Source organism: Bufo gargarizans, chromosome 1 (genome assembly GCF_014858855.1).
Source record: "Bufo gargarizans isolate SCDJY-AF-19 chromosome 1, ASM1485885v1, whole genome shotgun sequence".
Lineage (NCBI taxonomy): Eukaryota > Metazoa > Chordata > Amphibia > Anura > Bufonidae > Bufo > Bufo gargarizans.
In genome coordinates, this window is record NC_058080.1 from 200,330,086 (window position 1) to 200,345,366 (window position 15,281).

Here is a 15,281-nt window from a genome sequence, read left to right on the forward strand (position 1 = left end):
ATTAATCCTCCTGGTGCGATTTTATCATTGTTTTCATGATTGATTATCGATTTATGTATACAGCGAGCTATATATGGTGAGTTACACAGAGGTCTATGAACAGATTCAGAATTCTCATCAGCGGAGCTCCCATGAAGTCCATATTGAGTAAATTAAGTTATGTTTTTAAATGGAGAAATATTCACCTCATTATTTAATAATTTGTGCATTCCCATCATAAAAAGCATAGGATAATTTACATTGCAGCCATTGACATTAATCAATGTAAAGGGCATTCACAGGTGACAGTAATAGATGAGGAATATAATATGTGGTAAGCACAGCAACGATCATTAGTGTATTACATGTAGTGTTGTAATATGGGTGTTTAGGAGAATTTGACCTCATGTACAATCCATCTACAAATGTTTATGCGGCCCATTTTAGTAATTCATCTTGCAATTTTCTAACTCTTTTATTAATGATAATCTACTAATGATGAATTATTATGACACATAAAGATGCTATTATATGGTAAGCCTAAGCTGTGGTAATCACATGCAGTTTATGGCTACTTGCTATGGTTTTGCAGTAAAGGCAAGTGAAGCACATATTTTTTATGTGTGCAGTACCCCAGAGGACTACTGCAGATGCCAAATTAATGCAAAAAGGGTTATTCAATGTTATATAGTAACATTGTTTGTTTGGCTGAAAAAAGACATCCATTCAACCAGTTCAGCCTGTTATCTTGCAAGTTGATCCAGAGGAAGGCAAAAAAACAAAAAAAACAACCCTGTGAGGTAAAAGCCAATTTTCCTCATTTTAGGGAAAACATTCCCAACTCTAATCAGGTAATCAGAATAAGGCCTCATGCACACAAACATATTTTCTTTCCGTGTCCGTTCTGTCTTTTTTGCAGAATGTATGCAAAACTAATAATTTCATCAGGTCCGCAAAAAAAAAAAAACGGAATTTACTCCGTGGGCATTCCGTTTCCATATGTCTTTATTTCCGTTCCGCCAAAAAATAGAACATGTCCTATTATTGTCCTCATTATGGACAAGGATAGTGCTGTTCTATTAGGTGCCAGCTGTTCCGTTCCGCTAAATACGGAATGCACACGGATGTCATCCGTATTTTTTGCGGATCTTTTTTTGTGGACCGCTAAATACATACGGTCGTGTGCATGAGGCCTTACTCCCTAGATTAATGGCCGTTCTCCAGACTATGGATTCTTAGAGCATACAATGACTAAACATTGAAGACTAAATATTTAATGTAAATATGGTGCAGTACTTACAAATAGAGTTGAGCGGACACCTGGATGTTCGGGTTCGACAGGTTCGGCCGAACTTCAGAAAAAAGCCTGAACTTTTGAGCACTAAAAAGGCTGTAAAAATGTCATGAAAAGGGCTAAAGGGCTGAAAATGGCATCAAAATGTGGTTAAGAGCATGGCAAGGGCTCTGCAAACAAATGTGGATAGGAAAATGACTTTAAAGGGACACTGACAGGCCCAAAAAGCATATTTAGGTATATATATGACAGTACAGGTCATATAAAGTGTATTAGAATCATCTAAGTATCCCCCCTGTCCACCTTATAAATACAGTAAAAAGAAGTTTTATAACCTGCTTTCATCGTGTTCAATCTGCCCAAGGGGCGGCGTTTCCTCTGAACTTGCGCCCAGCCAGCCTCGCCACAGCTGCCGTTTGAAGCGCCGCCCAGCTAATCAATATTCACTTCGCTGGGCGGCTACTAGTGTCCCCGGCCATCTTCAGCGCATGCGCCCGGCACCCTCACTGGCCGGGATCACATCGCGCCTGCGCACAGTCTGATCCCCAGAGGCTGATGCAGCCTCTGCTTAATGCGCATGCGCCGGGCACAGCAGCGCTTCAGAGTAGCCGCCCAGCGAAGTGAATATTGATTAGCTGGGCGGCGCTTCAAACAGCAGTTGTGGCGAGGCTGGCTGGGCGCAAGTTGAGATGAAACACCGCCCCTTGGGCAGATTGAACACAATGAAAGCAGGTTATAAAACTTCTTTTTACTGTATTTATAAGGTGGACAGGGGGGATACAGATGATTCTAATACACTTTATATGACCTGTACTGTCATATATATACCTAAATATGCTTTTTGGGCCTGTCAGTGTCCCTTTAAAAAACATAAAATACGTAAAAATTAAAAATAATAATCTTGATCAAGGAGGACGAGGTCCATATGGCGTAGGAGTTTGAGGAGGCGGTGGATGTGGCGGTGTAGGTGGAAGAGGCGGTGGAGGAGAAGGAGGTAGCCTACACTGCTTTTTGCTTTTACATTTTATTTTTATTTTTTTAAATCAGGGTACACCCCAAAACATTGGGAAATATAACCTGTGATAACCCCCTCCAGTCGTGCTAAACACACGATCAGACAATACACTGGCTGCAGGGCAGGCCAGCACCTCCAAGGTGTAAAGGGCAAGCTCAGGCCATGTGCCCAATTTGGAGACCCAGAAGTTGCAAAGGCTGACCCCTGTCAGTCAGTTCGTGTAGGTGTGCACACTTACTGCCCCACCATGTTGCACGTCCCCGTGATGTTCACGATCCAATTTGATATCTGCTCTATCAACTTTCGATGTTCTTTTATCCGCCTACCATGGTGATCACGGTTGTCGGGGAATCAGGGTTCCACGGCAGAGAGGGAGCGGGAGAAAGAGAGACCGCATCCAAGGGAGGATTCATTTTTTCAAATTTCAAATTGTAGAGTTGAAACATGGGAGAAATTTTTAAAGCGTAAAAGTGTGAAAACTTTTCAAAGTTTAAGCATTGAATGAAAGGATGTGGCGCGCATTAATTACTGAATAATATATTCAATTTTATTCCCTGTCACATATGCATAGCAAGTGTTTATTCACGTCTAAAATTGTATAATGTCAACCCAAGAATGTAACAGAAAAATTATTGAAATTTATTAAGCTGTCAACTAGGTAGAGGACAGGTATATTACACCTAAAAGTTTGTGAATTTCACCCAAAAATGTAACTGACAATTTTTTTTAAACCTGTCTACTAGGTATAGCAGTGGTACATCACACCCAAAAATTTGTGAATTTCACCGGAAAATGTAACTGACTATTTATTTATTTTTTTAAACTGTCTACTAGGTATAGCAGGGGTACATCACACCCAAAAATTTGTGAATTTCACCAGAATATGTAATTGACCAAAAAATTTTTTTCCGGTCTACTAGGTATAGGAGTGGTACATCACACCCAAAAATTGTTGAATTTCACCAGAATATATAACTGACAATTTTTTGTTTAACCTGTCTACTAGGTATAGCAGTGGTACTATACACCCAAAAATTTGTTAATTTCACCAGAAAATGTAACTGACAATTAATTTTATTTTATTTTACCGGAATACTAGGTATAGCAGTGGTACTATACACACCAAAATTGGTGAATTTCACCCAAAAATGTAACTGACAATTTTTTTTTAAACCTGTCTACTAGGTATAGCAGGGGTACATCACACCCAAAAATTTGTGAATTTCACCAGAAAATGTAACTGACAATTTTCTTTTTCCGGTCTACTAGGTATAGGAGTGGTACATCACACCCAAAAATTGTTGAATTTAACCAGAATATATAACTGACAATTTTTTTGTTTAACTTGTCTACTAGGTATAGCAGTGGTACTATACACCCAAAAATTTGTTAATTTCACCAGAAAATTTAACTGACAATTTATTTTATTTTATTTTACCGGAATACTAGGTATAGCAGTGGTACTATACACACCACAATTGGTGAATTTCACCCTAAAATGTAAATGCCAATTTTTTATTTTTTTTTAACCTGTCTACTAGGTATAGCAGTGGCACTATACACCCAAAAATTTGTTAATTTCACCAGAAAATGTAACTGACAATTTATTTTATTTTATTTTACCGGTCTAATAGGTATAGCAGTGGTACTATACACACCAAAATTGGTGAATTTCACCCTAAAATGTAAATGCCATTTTTTTTTTAACTGGCCTACTAGGTATAGCAGTGGTACTATACACCCAAAAATTTGTTAATTTCACCAGAAAATGTAACTGACAATTTTTTTATTTTATTTTACCGGTCTACTTTGCCGGGGCGCTCCAGAATGACGTCAGAGCGCCCCATGCGCATGGATGACGTGCCATGCGATCACGTGATCCATGCGCTTGGGGCGCCCTGACGTCACTCTGGAGTGCCCCGGGAGCCGCACGGACGGTAAGTATGCTGCTCCCCGCTACACTTTACCATGGCTGCCAGGACTTTAGCGTCCCGGCAGCCATGGTAACCATTCAGAAAAAGCTAAACGTTGGATCCGGCAATGCGCCGAAACGACGTTTAGCTTAAGGCCGGATCCGGATCAATGCCTTTCAATTGGCATTAATTCCGGATCCGGCCTTGTGGCAAGTCTTCAGGATTTTTGGCCGGAGCAAAAAGCGCAGCATGCTGCGGTATTTTCTCTGGCCAAAAAATGTTCCGTTCCGGAACTGAATACATCCTGATGCATCCTGAACGGATTTCACTCCATTCAGAATGGCTGATTTGCAAGGGGGTGAGGTGAAAGACTGATGGACATCGGCTGCAGGTGCCAACTGTGGTCTTTCAGCAGGAGACTGAGTGGGAGACAGTGTAAAGGAACTGGATCCACTGTCAGCAACCCAATCTACTATCGCCAGTACTTTTTCAGGCCTCACCATTCATAGAGCAGTATTAGGCCCAACCAAATACTGCTGCAGGTTTTGTCGCCTACTCGCACCTGAGGAAGGGGTTTCACTTGTGCGTGTAGCTGGAACAGATCGACCATGTCCTCTCCCTGCAACAGGTGCTCCACCAGCAGCACCACGAGCTGGGGCACGTCCCTTATTTGATGCTCTCCTCATAATTTTCGAATTTAGGTTCTTGCCCTAAATGGGTGTTTAATTAATAGTAGAATAGAACGACAGTATGTAAAGGGTGTATCTCACACGGCCTGAACCAGACTAGGCCTCAATTAAAGATTAATAAAAAAGTTACCTTTATGAGCAATCCTGGACTTATAAAACCAGCAAAAAACAACTTAGTAGCATATGCAAATGAGGGCTCACAAGTGCCCAGGGGCGGCGTTACCCTCGTAGGTGCCCAGCTAGCTCAGCCTTATTGTTGCTCCCCCCCGCCCATTCTTTCCCTCTGCCCTCCTATCCTTTCCCTCTGACCGCCCATCTACTTACTTCTTGTTTCGCCGAGATCCCACGTCTGCACACTCAGTCCGTCGGCCGGCGCATGTGCACTGCGATGCCCATTCCATGTACGGCATCACAGTAATTAATGCGCATACTGTTATGCCATACAAGGAATGGGCATCGCAGTGCGCATGCGCCGGCCGACGGACTGAATGCGCAGGCTCGGGATCTCGGCAAAACAAGAAGTAAGTAGATGGGCGATCAGAGGGAAAGGATGGGAGGGCAGAGGGAAAGAATGGGCGGGGGGAAGCAACAATATGGCTGAGCTAGCTGGGCACCTACGAAGGTAACGCCACCCCATGGCACTTGCGAGCCCTCATTTGCATATGCTACTAAGTTGTTGTTTTTTTGCCGGTTTTATAAGTCCAGGATTGCTCATAAAGGTAATGTTTTTATTAACTGTAAGGCTGCTAGAAAGTTATAGGAAGGGTTGAAAAGGTGAAACTTTGATGACAGACTCCCTTTAAGGGTGTATCTCACTGAATCTCAATGACATCTGCATCAAAGGCTGCCAACTAAATATTTTGTGCACAAACGACTGTTTGTTTAACAACTGAATTTGACAGCAGTATAGAAGCCTGTAATTTCACACGTGCTGATGCAGTTTTTTTGGTAACAGAATATGAAAGCTGTATATATTAAACCTAAATTTAACACTTGCAGATCATGAAAATACCGTTTTTTTTTTTACAAAAAAGTGTGTTTCTAAAACCCCAGAAAATTATGGGTGCCTTTCTAGCTTAAATTGCACACTGACTAATCCAGATGTTGTAGATTGCAAAAAAAATATATAAAAAAAAGTTTTTGGGGTAAAAGAATATGAAAGCTGTATATATTAAACGTGAATTTAACACTTGCAGATCAGGAAAGTACTGCTTTAAAAAAAAATTAAAAAAAAATGTGTGTTTTTAAAACCCCAGAAAATTATGGGTGCATTTCTAGCTTAAATTGCACACTGACTAATCCAGATGTTGTAGATTGCCAAAAAAAAATAATTTTTTTTGGTAACAGAATATGAAAGCTGTATATATTAAACGTGAAGTTAACACTTGCAGATCAGGAAAGTACTGCTTTTTGTAAAAAAAAAATGTGTGTTTTTCAAACCCCAGAAAATGATGGGTGTATTTCTAGCACTCCGTAGATTATGTGGTGTGCCCCCTGATTTACGTATTAGAATATGAAAGCTGTATATATTAAACATAAAGTCAACACTTGCAGATCAGGAAAGTACTGCTTTTTGAAAAAAAAATGTGTGTTTTTCAAACCCCAGAAAATGATGGGTGTATTTCTAGCTTATTTTTTTTGGTAACAGAATATGAAAGCTGTATATATATTAAACTTGAATTTAACACTTGCAGATCGCAAAAAGAATGTTTTTTGACAAAAAAGTGTGTTTTGCAAACCCCAGAAAATGATGGGTGTATTTCTAGCTTAAATTGCACACTGACTAATCCAGATGTTGTAGATTGCCAAAATAAATAGTGATTTGCAATGTCCCAAAAGCTCAGATGCAGTGCTGGTGCACTGAGCTTTCATTAAATGTCCGCCGCCCACCTAACTAACAGAATTATAAAAGTTTTTTTTTTTTTGGTCAATGGGCTTAGGGCAGGGTAAAACGATTATGCCGTGCACCCACACAACTATTTCTAGGTAGATCACTGAGTTAGATTCTCTCCTATTCTCTCCCTGAAATCACAAGTCCAGCAGCATCCTCTCCCTACACTTGTAACAGCAGAGTGACGTGCAGCGCTATGTGACTCCAGCTTATATAGAGCCTGGATCAGATGCTGCTCTGTCCAATCACAGCCATGCCATTAGTAGGCATGGCTGTGATGGCTTCTAAGGTCAGACAGTTAACCGCTTGTTGATTGGCTACTCTGCAGACTTTCAAAAAGCACCAAGAAAGCGCCGAACACCAAACCCGAACCCGGACTTTTACTGAAATGTTCGGGTTCGGGTCTGGGGTCCAAAAATCTTAAAGTTCGGGTTCGCTCAACCCTAGATAAGAGTTATAGATTTAATCAGTTGTGGAGATTGTGGTTTGTCCAAAGAGAAAGGTAGACAGGAAGGAAATAAGTAGGGAAAGGAAAAAATAAAAAATAAAATAAGAAAAAAGTTTAATTTATATGTTTTTTTTTCTGCCTTCTCACCGTCTGAGGGTGGAGGGAGGGACAATCAGTTGAGATAATGTTTGCGTTTTAATGGATGAAATAATAAAACATCGAAAAGAGAAAAAAAGAAAAAAACATGCCTTTACACACTGACACATACCATATTTTTTGCCCTATAAAATGCATTTTTTTCCTCCCAAAGTAGGGGGAAAATGTCAGTGCGTCTTATGGGTAAAATATTAATGGGCATTTCCATTATGGAAGTGCTTATTAGTACCGGAGGACCGGGAAGCGGTGAATACAGAGCTCCCCGGGCTCTGTACTCACCGCTTCATGGTCCTCGGCCACTTGCTGTGTTGTGACTGCACACAGCATGAAGATGTCGGAGTGCTGTGACCTCACGCTGTGCACATCAGATCACAGGACAGCATGCAGCAGGAAGAAGAAGAGCACTGGATGTGATGAGCGGCTGTGGCTTTCAGAGCAGGGACTTATTGAGGTCTGATCTAACGTCTGAATAGAGGGTGATTCACATGGAGGTCTGATCTGAGGTCTGATTGGGGAACTTATTGAGGTCTGATCTGAGGTCTTATTGGGGGACATTCACATGGAGGTCTGTTCTGGGGTCTGATTGGGGGACTTATTGAGGTCTAATCCCAGGTCTGATTGGGGATCATTCACATGGAGGTCTGATCTAAGGTCTAATTGTGAGACTTATTAACATTGGGGGGCTGTTTTGACGTCTGATTAACATTGGGGGTCTGATTGGAGTTCTAATCTGAGGTCTGATGAAAAATATTTTTTGTTCTTATTTTTCTCATCTAAAATCTAGGTCTTATGGGCAAGGTGTGTCTTATATGGCAAAAAATACAGTAAGTCTCCAAAATCTGAAGCATTCAAGAAGCTGGGTTTAACATCCCAACAAGATGAAACAGAGTCCCTTCCATGCTGTTTCCCCTCCCCCCCTCCTCTCTCTGCTGCCTCTGGAGATCACAAGAGGGAGCTATTCTGCATGTTTTCGGGAACGCCAAAAAAATGACTGTATTCTATGAAACTGTTTGGGGCATCATTTTAAGATTCACAAACCATAGTTTTCTAAAAACATCAGATTTCTTCTTGCTCCATTCTCCATCTGTGCATATGCCTTTATCTTTCTACAAGAAATCCAATCATCCTAAATAATGCAGCCCAAAATTCAGGAGGTGAAATGGATGGAGTATATTACAGCCTTCTTAGAGTCAAATTCCTTCATTCCTGCTACTACTGGTCATGTTTTTGAATTCTATGAACTCTAAAGACCTAAGGGTCCTTTGAAAAAGTATTTTAGTGGATGTGACAGCATGGTCATTCTCCTAACATCCCCCCTCCCTCTAATGCCAACCTTTTTTTTCTCTACTTTTCTTTCCATTTCTCTTTCCCTTCTCTTTAGTTTACCTAAATCTGCCTGGCGTCCATGTAAACTTGATGTTACTACCCACGTTTTGATGTTTGGCTATATTCTCTAATCTTGGACATAAAAGCTGAATAAAAAAAAAACATTCACTTCTTGAGTAAATCAAGTCTACAAGTGACTGAATCAAGCTTTGCTTAAAAACAGATTTCAACACTAAATCAGGAATGCATATCAGAGAACAGATGTCCTGAGAAAAATGATGCGCTAAATGATGTATGAAAAGTACTGTTATGCCTACACCTGTTGCATGATTCCTACTTTGAAACTTAAATTCAAAGCTTAATGTCGAGTATACAGTTATATCTAGTAAAAAAAACAAAAAAAAAACAGTACTGAATGCACAGTATCTTCAATAGTCATGGACAAGCCTCAGAACCTACAGAAAGCCTCAGGACCTACAGAACGCCTCAGGGCCTACAGAATAATCTCTTGACATATATTTCTAACATGCCCATACTATAGTCTTAAACAGACAAATACTGTATATGAGTGTCCTTTACATAAGGTTGACCAGTTCACTTTTACATACGGTTCCAGTTCTCTTTTACATATGGTTGACCAGTTGACTAAATGGACTAAGGGACAAGTGCCTTCTGAAATGCTTGTGCTGATGTACCCTGTTATTGTTGTCCTGATTTTTACAAAGTGTGGCCTGCATAAACATCTCAGTCTAATCCATAAGTGTTGCTGGCACTTGCCTTCTGTATGTATATATCTCTCTGTCATGAACATAGTGGTAGATTTATCAAGACTGGCATGTCCTACACCAGTTTTGATCCTTTGTGTGATGGAGTGTGAAATGGGAATTTATTAAGAGGCAGATGCACTCCATGCACCAGAAAGTTAAATCTATGTCAGCTAGGAGCAGGCTTAGACTTGAACTATAATGTATGCCAGTTTCTGACATAAATTATAGTACATTTGCCAGGTTGTGGGAGGCCATGCCCTTCCACTACGTTTTGTCCTTGCTCACACACTTTTCAGGAATTTGGCATGAGCAGCTTCAAATGATCAAAAGGCTGAACATTTTTGTGACTTTTCATACATGCACCAACATTTGTGACTTACTAGGCAACGACTTTCCCATTTCTAAGCAATGATTACTCTACCCCATAGTGTGCACTTGATTTTGTCACAGAAAAGGGTGAACTGTTAAATTTTCTTCTATGCAAACCTAGTGTGTCAGTTTGTGATAAGATTTTAGCACTTTTATGTACTAGTCGACACATACGATATTTTACTTAATGACAGTAACTTACAGAATATTTGTATAACTTTAGAACAAAACGTGTTATGAAATAATACGCTTTGGCGGTCACCCTGCAAATTCTACAAGATGAACAGCTTTAATATCTAACAAAGTCATTAAAAGTTTGTCTTCTTTCAGAATAAAAAAATTAAGCCCTTCAAGTGCAAATCTGCAAATACCGAACACAATGAAAAATCTACTGGTCCCACATTACTGCCATGTTGTGCTTGCCTCATAGGAGCTTTGATAAATTACTACCTTAGTGAATTCAGGTAATCAAAACGTCAGATTTCCATTTTATGGTCTCTGCCCATGTAATAATTTCACATAAATACTGCAGCTGCTGTTTCCAAAAGGAAGACATTTTTAGAGGCATACTAAGGATAGCAGACATAAAACATATTCCAAAATGTGAATGCAGAACACAATGCAGCAGAAGCCAGCAAAGAATTCTTTTTTTTTATAGGTAAATACCCAGCACAGAATCTGAAATCACTATGTGTTATGTGATTCTGGTTGAACTTGAGATAGAATGAGAATCATAATAAATTAATGAATATTTCATTATAAAAAAGAACACTTTCCAATGATATTAAGAAGAGATGAGCGAATTTCATATTTTGAAATTCGTTCACACTTCGTTTGTTGGTTAAAGGTGAATTGCATTATGGATTCCGTTACCACGGACCATAACGCAATTCTATTACGGATTGCATAGACTTCTATTATGACAGAATGAATAAGGGAATGCCTCGAAAGGCATTACGTTATGCATTCCGTCATAGAATTGCGTTATGGTCCGTGGTAACGGAATCCATAACGCAATTCACCTTTAACCAACAAACGAAGTGTGAACGAATTTCAAATTATGAAATTCGCTCATCTCTAATTGTGCATTTCTATTAGGAAAATAGCTCTAAAGTGGCTCATTTTGAGCCTTCGCAACGCTCCTCTGTCTTCTGTTTACATAACTGCGGAGACTTGCTCAACACTGACTGTTATGTAAACAGAAGACAGAGGAGCGTTACTAAGGCTCAAAATGGGACACTTTAGGGCTATTTTCTAAAAGAAATGTATGATGTCAGTAATTAAAGTATATTGCAAAAATGGTCAGTATCATTGCCCGTACACATTATACAAATAAAAATAGAATGGCAGTTAAACTTTAATTTTAATAAGCATCATAATTGATATGAATACATTCATAGTGGGCATGCAATACATTGTTCTGATTTTCAGTATTGAACCAGAACTGTGGTTTCATACTGGCAGCATGGTTGCTCAGTGGTTAGCACTAGGGCATTGTTGCACTGGGTTCAAATCTGATTAATGGTAACATCTGTATGGAGTTTGGATGTCCCCTTTACCCCATGTTTTCATGGGTTTCCTTTGGGCATTATGGTTTCCTCCCATGTACCAAAGACATACTGATAGGGGATCTAGATTGTTAGCCTTATTGGGAACAGTTAGGGGCACATTTATTAAGACCAATGTTTTAGACTTAAAGGGAACCAACCTGTCACCAGGATTTTGTGTATAGAGCTGAGGACATGGGTTGCTAGATGGTCAGAGTTTGAAAATGCAGCCAGCCAGTAACGCAGGGGCAACATGTGAGGTGCACGGTGGACCGATGAGGGGCCAAATTATAACACACAGTTCATCAGTTTACTCACGGTTAGCAGAAAGCCTCTCTGGGCTGCCAGCACAGTGTTGAGGTGGACAGCACGAAATCCTCCGGGGCACTCTCTGTGTAGGGAAGCATCAGCCAATATGGTGGTTGAGGTGCTCTTGATGTTAGGGGGTGCTTAGGGTGCTTGTTGCGGCTGAGTCCCTTGATGGTTTTTGTCATGACGCCAGTACCGTTAATGGTGGTACAACCAATAGTGGTAATAATGAGGTAGACAGTGGTGAAATGCAACTCACAACTTTTACTTTTGATGTCTTTGGTTGCAGCAGTATAAAAATGCAGTTTCTTGATGGTACAGAGTTGATTCTGCAAATCCACTGTTTCTAGGCTTTTCAGGTTTCTAGTTTTGGAGCAGTGGGTTAGGTGTACCTGGTTCCTTTTGATGTGTGGGATCCTATTCCTTGTCCTTTCCCTACAAGCTGAATATTTAGACAGGAAAACTCAACTGTCTCTCAGAAGTATGGTGTGGCTGCCTGAAGCTATAAAACCTCCACCATGCAAATGTGTCTGTGGCCCTCAATAATGGCTCTTATCACCGATGATTCCTTAGGATGCTTGATTCTATTCCAGGGAGGCAAACTCTTCTCCTACTGGTCAGGGATGCAAGTCTATAGTCCGGCCACAGAAGGAAAATGCTCTTCTGTGCCTCACATCTAAGTATCACCTCCTAGCGAAGTTGGCTCCACTCACTAATCTGTGTCATGGAGACTTCACCCTACATTTTCTCCCACTAATCTGACCTGAACTTCTCAGATCTGCTCTCTTCTGAACTACATTTTCTTATCAACTAAATCTCAACTCCCTCCTGGTCTCAACTGACTAACTAGGCCTGACCTAGGTATATATATAAGACCTGAAATGTATCCCATCTAGTGGCGGGATGTATAAATTACACCTAATCTGCCTGGTAACAGGGATTTTGCAGATACATACACACTAAATCATACATTACAACCTAATACTGTAAACAGGGTAAAAAGTGCTTTTAAGCAGTGCGCACACGCACACGTAGTGGGACGCTGCAAAAATATGACTCTTCTCTGGTCACACAAGTAAAATATGACTCTTTTATGTTAATTTTCATAAAAGGCGGGAAGTACAAACATGCATAATACTTATTGAATTTGTCTGCAAATGAAATTAAAAGTGTAATTGACATGTTTAGGGTAACACAATGAACATTTAGAAATGCTCAGTGAGGGTAGCATAGCAGAGGTGACAGGTTCCCTTCAATAAAGCCCTAAGCTGGTGGTGGATCCACCGGAGATATAAAGAGGCGCCGGCCTCTCCATAACTGCAGCGCATCCAGCGCCAGCTCTAAATGTAAGACAGCTTCTTACATTTAGACCTTTTTTTTAGACCTAAAACAGGCGTAGAAAATGGTGAATGAGTCCCCTTTGCCACCCACACCATGCCCACAATTTTAGAACTGGCGTGAATGGGGCAAAGTCGCAGAAAGATCATTTCACCTGATAAATGAGCATTTTGCATTTTGGCTGCACCTTTAAATGGGCAGATTATCAGAAAGAGTATTTGTAGTAACATTTGTTCCCCTAATCTGTGTGGTGTAAATCTGCCTTAAAGAGCTATGGAGTATGTTGGTGCTATATAAGCAAGAGAAACACAATTGTCATCAGTTTAGGCATCCCTATGAAAGGGCAGCGTAGTGTAAGGACAGGTCTACTAGCCTATTAGCCAAAGTTATGAAGAGGTGCAGACTTCTCCATAACTTTAGCGCTTCCAGCGCCAGTTCTAAATGTAAGACAGCTTCCGAGCTTGAATGCAGCATCTGAGAGGTACAATGATTGGGGTGGCGCAATCGCTGCTCCCTGTCATTCCACCAACTACTTACAAAGAAATGCGCTTTGTGAAGAAGTAATGTGTCACAAAGCAAATTTTTTTGTTAATCAAATTTTCCAATACTTTGCACATATCTAATATTGAATGATTATTTAGAACAGGAGCAGATTGTGAAGCCCCTTTGTCCTGACAACATTCCATTAATGATTCAAACAGAGAATAGCAATGCATGTTAATAAAATAAAGGTGGCAAATATAATAAATTAGAAAATATAAGAAGGAAGACTTTGAGCTACATGCATTGTGAGGATTTGCTAATAAATTACCATATTTGGAAGCCAAGGAATATTTCTCTCCCAAACACTAATGAGTTGCTTCGGTTGCAACTACCGTATCTTAGACACTTTGAAAATGTGCCATTTCAAGGTTCAGAGCAGATGTTACATTTTAGGTGATCTAAATGCCACACAGGGGCTGTGAATATTGCCCAGGAGAACCATGGATATGCTTCACATTAACATAGCCTGAATGCTTTCCTTTCTTCCTGGAAAGTTAGTTATTCGTTTCTCACAGTTTTTCTTGTGTGCATTCTTAGTAAATGGCTTTACCATTGTACGTGTGCATGCAATATGGACTATATGATTAATGGTTAATGTTTCAAAGGTTGTTAATGTACACACTGATTGTAGCTTATGTAGAGTGGATATAAAAAGTCTACACACCCCTGTTAAAATGTCAGGTTTCTGTGATGTAAAAAAAAAAAAAGAACATTTCAGAACTTTTTCCACCTTTAATGTGACATGTAAACTGTATAACTCAATTGAAAAACAAACTGAAATCTTTTAGGTAGAGGGAAGAAAAAATCTAAAAATAAAATAATATGGTTGCATAATTGTGCACACCCTTAAACTAATACTTTGTTGAAGCACCTTTTGATTTTATTACAGCACTCAGTCTTTTTAGGTATGAGTCTATCAGCATGGCACATTTTGACTTGGCAAGATTCGCCCACTCTTCTTTGCAAAAACACTCCAAATCTGTCAGATTGCGAGGGCATCTCCGGTGCACAGCCCTCTTCAGATCACCCCACAGATTTCCAATCGGATTCAGGTCTGGGCTCTGGCTGGGCCATTCCAAAACTTTAATCTTCTTCTGGTGAAGCCATTCCTTTGTTGAATTGGATGTATGCTTCGGGTCGTTGTCATGCTGAAAGATGAAGTTCCTCTTCATGTTCAGCTTTCTAGCAGAAGCCTGAAGGTTTTGTGCCAATATTAACTGGTATTTGGAACTGTTCATAATTCCCTCTAGCTCAACTAAGGCCCCAGTTCCAGCTGAATAAAAACAGCCCTTGGCATGATGCTGCCACCACCATGCTACACTGTGGGTATGGTGTTCTTTTGGTGGTGTGCAATGTTGTTCCTGCGCCAAACATATATTTTGGAATTATGGCCAAAAATTTCAACCTTGGTTTCATCAGACCATAACACCTTTTCCCACATGCTTTTGGGAGACTTCAGATGTGTTTTTTCAAAATGTAGCCTGACTTGGATGTTTTTCTTCAGAAGAAAAGGCTTTCATCTTGCCACTCTACCCCATAGCCCGGACATATGAAAAATACGGGAGATTGTTGTCACATTTACCTAACAGTCAGTACTTGTCAGATATTCCTGCAGCTCCTTTAATGTTGCTGTAGGCCTCTTGGTAGCCTCCCAGACCAGTTTTCTTCTCGCTTTTTCATAAATTTTGGAGGGATGT